The sequence below is a fragment of the Moschus berezovskii genome, chromosome 20 (assembly GCF_049115385.1).
Source record: "Moschus berezovskii isolate FMDL1 chromosome 20, NW_MosBer_1.0, whole genome shotgun sequence".
NCBI lineage: Eukaryota > Metazoa > Chordata > Mammalia > Artiodactyla > Moschidae > Moschus > Moschus berezovskii.
The window spans coordinates 72,922,298-72,928,297 of record NC_142479.1 but is presented as its reverse complement, the minus strand read 5'-3'; positions in this window follow the sequence as shown (position 1 = coordinate 72,928,297).

The following is a 6,000-nucleotide window of genomic DNA, read 5'->3' as shown; positions in this document are numbered from 1 at the left end:
TGGAAGGGGTGAAATAAGATTTCTCATGGACACAGTTGCCAGATACAGCAAAGAAAAGAGGATGCCCAGTTTATTAGAATTTCAGATCAACAACAAATACTGTTTTGGTCTAAGTATGTTCCATACAATATTTGGGACATACACATGAGAAATTATTCACTGTTGATCTGAAATTTAAATGTAACTAAGAATCCTGTCTTGTATCTGGCAGCCCTGCCTGGAGAGTTAAAGTATAACACTAACACATGTGGATTAGAACAAAGTCAAGGTCACCTTAGGGAGTCAGCGTGGGTCCTTCAGCAAGACCTGGCTGTAACTGGAGACTGTTGGAAAAGCATATTGCCATAAACACTTCAAACCTTCTCTTGTAACACATCTTAGGAAAATGCCGGTCAGAAAGGGTCAAAGTGCAGAGTCAAAGTGACAAGCTTCGGTCACTCCAAGTGTGTCCAAGAAAATCAACCTGGAGGCCGGAAGCAGCTCTGATCCCTCGCGTCTCTCGGGGGCAGGGGTCATGGGAGGTCACCTGACAGATTCCCCTGGCTTTCCAAGAAGAACTGTTGTGATTCGTGCCTCCGGGGAGCAAATGTGCTCAGCCGCGTGCTACCCCTCTGCGTGTGGCATTAAGTGACCCTTGGGTTTCTTCCTCCCCGTCCTCTCTGTGAACTTGACTCTGATCCATCCTCCATGTGCTGGGTCAGCCCAGCGGAGCAGACAACAGCAGCCAATGGCAGCACCCGTGTCCTCAAGGTCCAGTCAGCAGCACTGAAGGAGTGCTTCCTCTGTATTGTGTGACCCGCACACGAGGTCGCCCTCCAGCCTCAGTTGTGTCTGACTCTGCGCTCCCATGGACTGTAGCCCACCAGGCTCCTCCATCCATGGGATTTTCCAGGTAAGAGTATTGGAGTGGATTGCCGTTCCCTTCTCCAGGGGATCTTCCCGACCCGGGGATGGAACCCAGGTCTCCCGCATCACAGGCAGACGCTTCACCCTCTGAGCCGCCAGGGGAGCCCCGGCCTCAGGGGCAAGGAAACAGAGAGCTTTCATAATCCCCTGTGAGGGGCGTGGCTGGGGCTCAAGCCTATGGGTTCTTCCCGTGGAAATTGACTATTAACATTTCCGCCAACATCTCTTTAAAACAATTTAAAATTTTAACACTGATTTTCAAAGCCCTTTCCATTGACATTGTCACAAAGTAATTGGCTGGATTCCTTTGTTGTTCAACACATCCTTGCAGCCTGTCTCACAATCAGTAGGTTGCACCCCGCACTCTCCCGCCCTCACCTTGCTCTTCCCGACCCCACTGGTCACACTAGGCATGGTCTCTAGATCTGTGACTCTGCTTCTTTTTTGCCAAACGTCTTTTTAAAACACATGTACACCTGTGGTTTTACATAAGTTTGCTGTTTAGTTGCTCACTCTTGTCTGACTCTTTGTGACCCCATGGACTGTAGCCCCCCGTCCATAGGATTCTCCAGGCAAGAACACGGGAGTGGGTTGCTATTTTCTTCTCCAAGGGATCTTCCCAACTCAGGGATCAAAACGGCATCTGGTGTATTGGCAAGTGGATTCTTTACCACTGAAACACCTGGGAAACCCTTTTATATAAATAGGCTCAAGTCACACACACACACACACACACACACACAAACATGAACACACACACTGTTTTGAAACCTTAAAAGAAAATCCAGCCGGATCTTGGGGTTGTCCTTCTCTGTCGGTTCTCCTAACGGCCCGGCCACAGAATCCGGAAGAGAAAAACCTTCTATGTGATCCAACATCTTGACAATTCAGAAAACAAGCTCAGGAAGACTCCAGAGAGGAAATCCAAATATTTAGGAGGCAGAAATATTTGCCCTTGAAAGGAAAGAATGCCATCACACCCTCTCCCACCCAGGCCCGACCATCAAAGGCTGCTCCTTTCACAGCCCCTTTAAGGAGTCCTCCTCGTGAAGTCGACTTTCGTCCCACGTGTGTGTTACAAGTGGACTAAAGTTATGTGAATTGTTGTTTGGGATGACTGACTCAGGTGACCAGGCCGGATCCTGAATCAACAGAGGTGTGTATTTAAGAGGGGAGACTCCAGGTAGAAGCAAACGCCAGAGAAGCAAGTTCAGGGGAGTCAGCGGGGGAGACGCCGGTGGGTTGTGTTCACCACCTGCAGTTTCCAAAGCTCGTGACTGTCGGGACTGCACACTCACCCTCCCGGATGAAAAGGATTTCAGGTCACTGCCGTCTTCTCATGAGGCACATATCCTCAAAGCTGTCTCACGAGGGACCTTGGCCTTGAGACTTTAATACCCAGTGACTCATGTCAACAGGCTATGTGTCAGACAGTTTCCACAATTAGAACCTGTGACCCATGCGTCCGCCCACGAGGCTGCATCACAAGGGCTTGTCGTGAGCGTGGGTTTTTTAGCAAAAACTGACCTGTTGAAATGTCAGAGCTTTGGGGTTCGGAGTTTTGTGGGACTGTTCTTGCTGGAGTCAACTTCTTTGGATTCTATACGGTTCATTGAAAGGGGCTTTTTCCAAGTCTTTTAATATATATTTATCCATATATATATATATATATGGCTTCCCAGGTGGTGCAGTGGTAAAGAATCCTCCTGCCAATTCAAGAGATGCAAGAGACAAAGGTTTGTTTCCCTGGGTGGAGAAGATCCCCTGGAGTAGGAAATGGCAATTTGCTCCAGTATTCTTGCCTAGAAAACTCCATGGACAGAGGCGCCTGTCAGGGTACAGTCTATGGGGTCGCAAAGAATCTCAGACACGACTGAGCATCATTTTATTTATTTCCTTATCTTTGGCTGTGCTGGGCCTTGGTTGCTGCGTGGGCTTTCTCTAGTTGTGGCGAGTGGGGGCTCCTCTCCAGTTGGGGCGTGTGGCTTCTCTTGTTACTGAGCACAGGCTCTAGCGGGCAGGGGCTTGTGGGGTCTTCCCGGACCAGGGATCAAACCTGGGTCTCCTGCATTGGCCAGCAGATTCTTTACCACTGAGACACCAGGGAAGTCCCTTTCCGAGTCCTCCTTCACCTCCTCAGCAGCGCTATGGGGCAGAGGTTCTTATGGTCCCATTTTGTGGGTGACGACACTGAGGTTCAGGGAGGCAGAGCATCTCCCCTGAGCGCTGTGGGGTGGGGGGTGTCTCACCCGAAGCCAAGCTTCCTGTTACGGACTCCAGGTTCTCCCGCCAGCGGTCTGGGCTGAATGAGGTTGGTTGCATCCTCATGGTTGGTACAGAGTTCCCACCGGACACAGCCAAGGTCGTGGTCCTGACCTCATTCCCCACGGCCCCTGCAGGGCTGACCGGAGCCAGTGCCGCCTGGAGAGAAGGTGACCCAGAAAAGCCAGGAGGGAATTTCAGAAGCAGAGACAGCTCCCTGGTGTCAGATGCCGGGGCGATAGGCTGACAAACGCACCTGCTTTGTTGTGACTTTGTGCTTTGGGGACGTCTTGTCCCCTCAACCCAGACTGCCTGCACGGGCCAGGCCTACTCCTCCAGGACGCAGCCCAAAACATCGCCCCCCACCATGGAAATATCAGTTTTGACTAAAATATAATAGTCCCATGATTTTTTTAAAAACCGCATACATTGTTTTTAAACTTGTTTTTATACACACGTGTAAAATGGATAAGTAAATTTTATACTTAACATTAGTAATGTACTTATTTTTGTACTCACAGATTATATATCTAAAACATGCCAATTTGTAAATAGAAATGTCAAACATCAAAATGGTATTGTATTACCTACAGGTTTTGTATCTCTCATTTTCAGTTACTTTATAATGGGTATATCTGCTATCAAAAGTATAGATTTACATAAAATATTTCTGAAAATGAATAGCTTAAAAATATAAAACTAGTAAATGCTCCTTGAAAAAAAAAGTAAATGGTACAAAAATATATTAAAATAGCGCAGACAGCCTTCCTTCTGGAGAGTCGTTATTAACATTCTGGCAAATACTTTTACACATGTATACACCTATGTTTTTATATGAAAAAACTCAAGTTATACATATGGTTTTGAAAACTTGAAAAAAAATCAGCTGGTTTTTGGCAACATCTTTCCATGTGAATGAGATCAGTCTTTTTAAAGACTGCGTGTTTTCCTGAGGTTAGAACTTGATGTACTTGGCTGGAACACTAATGATGAACGCTTATTTTTCAGGTTTTTCAAATGATAAATGATGCTGTGAAGAACACCCTTGGAGGCAGAGAATTCTCTCTGGAAAAAGAAAGACATGGATTGACAAGTCAGTCTGTACAAGTTCCCTTTGAAAATGCACAGCATAAAAAAGTCTGGATGTTCAGCCAAGTGTTCCCAGGTTATTTCCCGGCGGGATCAGGACCGACTCTGTTCCTTTGCCTACTCTCCCGTCCCTTCCACGTTTCTATTAGCAGCACGTCTCACTGGTGTCTACTGTTACTCGACTCCAGGAGAAATGCATTTTTATGCCCGACAAGAAATGAGTGTTTTCCAACCACTCAGGGGCCGCCCTGACGATTCCCTCTTTCCTGGTTGCTTCACACCACCCTCTGACCTCCAATAGCGTCTGCACACCCGGCCTCCGTCTCAGGGGCTGTGGGTCCTCCCCTGTCCCTGTTAACCCGGCTGCCCCCTAGGTTTCAGGGGGTGGGGTGCAGTCTGGCGTGGAGGCGACCCCCTGAGACGGCGCCTCCGTGAACACAGGACTGGATCCCAGCTCCTGGGGGAAGCCTGAAGACCACACCGGGGCAGACAGGCTTCGCCTGCTCGGGGGCGTCCGCCCTGCGCCCCCGCGTTTCCTCCACCTCCGGGCAGGCGACCGGGATGACCTGGCCAGAGAGAAGCTGGTGGCTTCTGGGCGGCCACCCCCGCCCCCAGGACGTCCGAGAAAACAGCGGTGTCTTCGGCGTTTCCACCGAGGTCACCGGCCTAGTGGGTAGCCGGGTTTCGTCTGTGCTGAGGCACTTCCTCTTTCATTTGCGTCCCATCCACGCCCACCCCCGCCCGCCTTCATGGAGACGGAAAAAGGGGAACGAGAGAGCGCTGTGAATTTCAGATGCAGCTCCAGCGCGGAGCCGGTGCAGTGATTTCAGGAGAGGGTGGCGCGGGTCACGACGCCCTCCAGGGTCCCGAGGTCACGCCTCCGCACCCACTTCCTCAGCTCCCACCCAAGGGGTCCTAGATGCCACCCACAGGAGATCCTGGGGACCTGACTCCTGTTTTTCAGGAGTGACATTCTGAAAGTCAAAACCAAAGTCTGCTGTTCCTTGTTTCACTGGGTTTGTTCATTTGCAAGACAGACAGACACACACACGTGTGTCTGTATACGTGTGCAGGCACACACACACACATGCAGATTGTGGCAGCTTTGGGAAACAGTCTGAGGCTCAGAAAATAACTTGCCTGACAAGACATCAAAGAGCTGCAGAAAGAGGCCGCAGCACCCAAGGCCAGGGTGGCGGACTGCTCTGCAGTGTGCAGCTGGGCTACTGATAAGCATCAGTTTGCTCCAGTCAGTTGAATCAGAACTGTAACAGTTTGTTTGTTCCGGGAAACAGTAACTGAAGTCACAAATCATAAATAATAAAAGCTAGAAAAATCCCCTTTTAACCTAATGGACTCAAAAGATGTCTTGCTTTTCATTTCTGCTAATGGCTTTCCTGCCTTGGCACTGCCCGAGCTGGTCCATTACAGGCGAACTGAGCCTCGGTTTGCAAACAGGATGGGGTCCAGAAAGCGATTTATAAGCTGGGTGTTTGGGATGTAGGATATGTTTCCCTAGCAACTGTCTTTCCCAGTGTGCCTGGGTTCTCAGCTTCACTGCACACATGGTCCCACCCCTACTGAACCTGGGCTCTGGGTCTTGGAGCACAGGTTGTCTAAATTGCAAGAGGGAAAAAACAAGTCAGCTCCTCCCTCCCCATGGAGCCCTGGCTCTGAGCACACTGGAAACACAGGTTAACTTTCTTTTCTGTCTTCCCTTCCAGTAATCAGGTAGAGACGTGA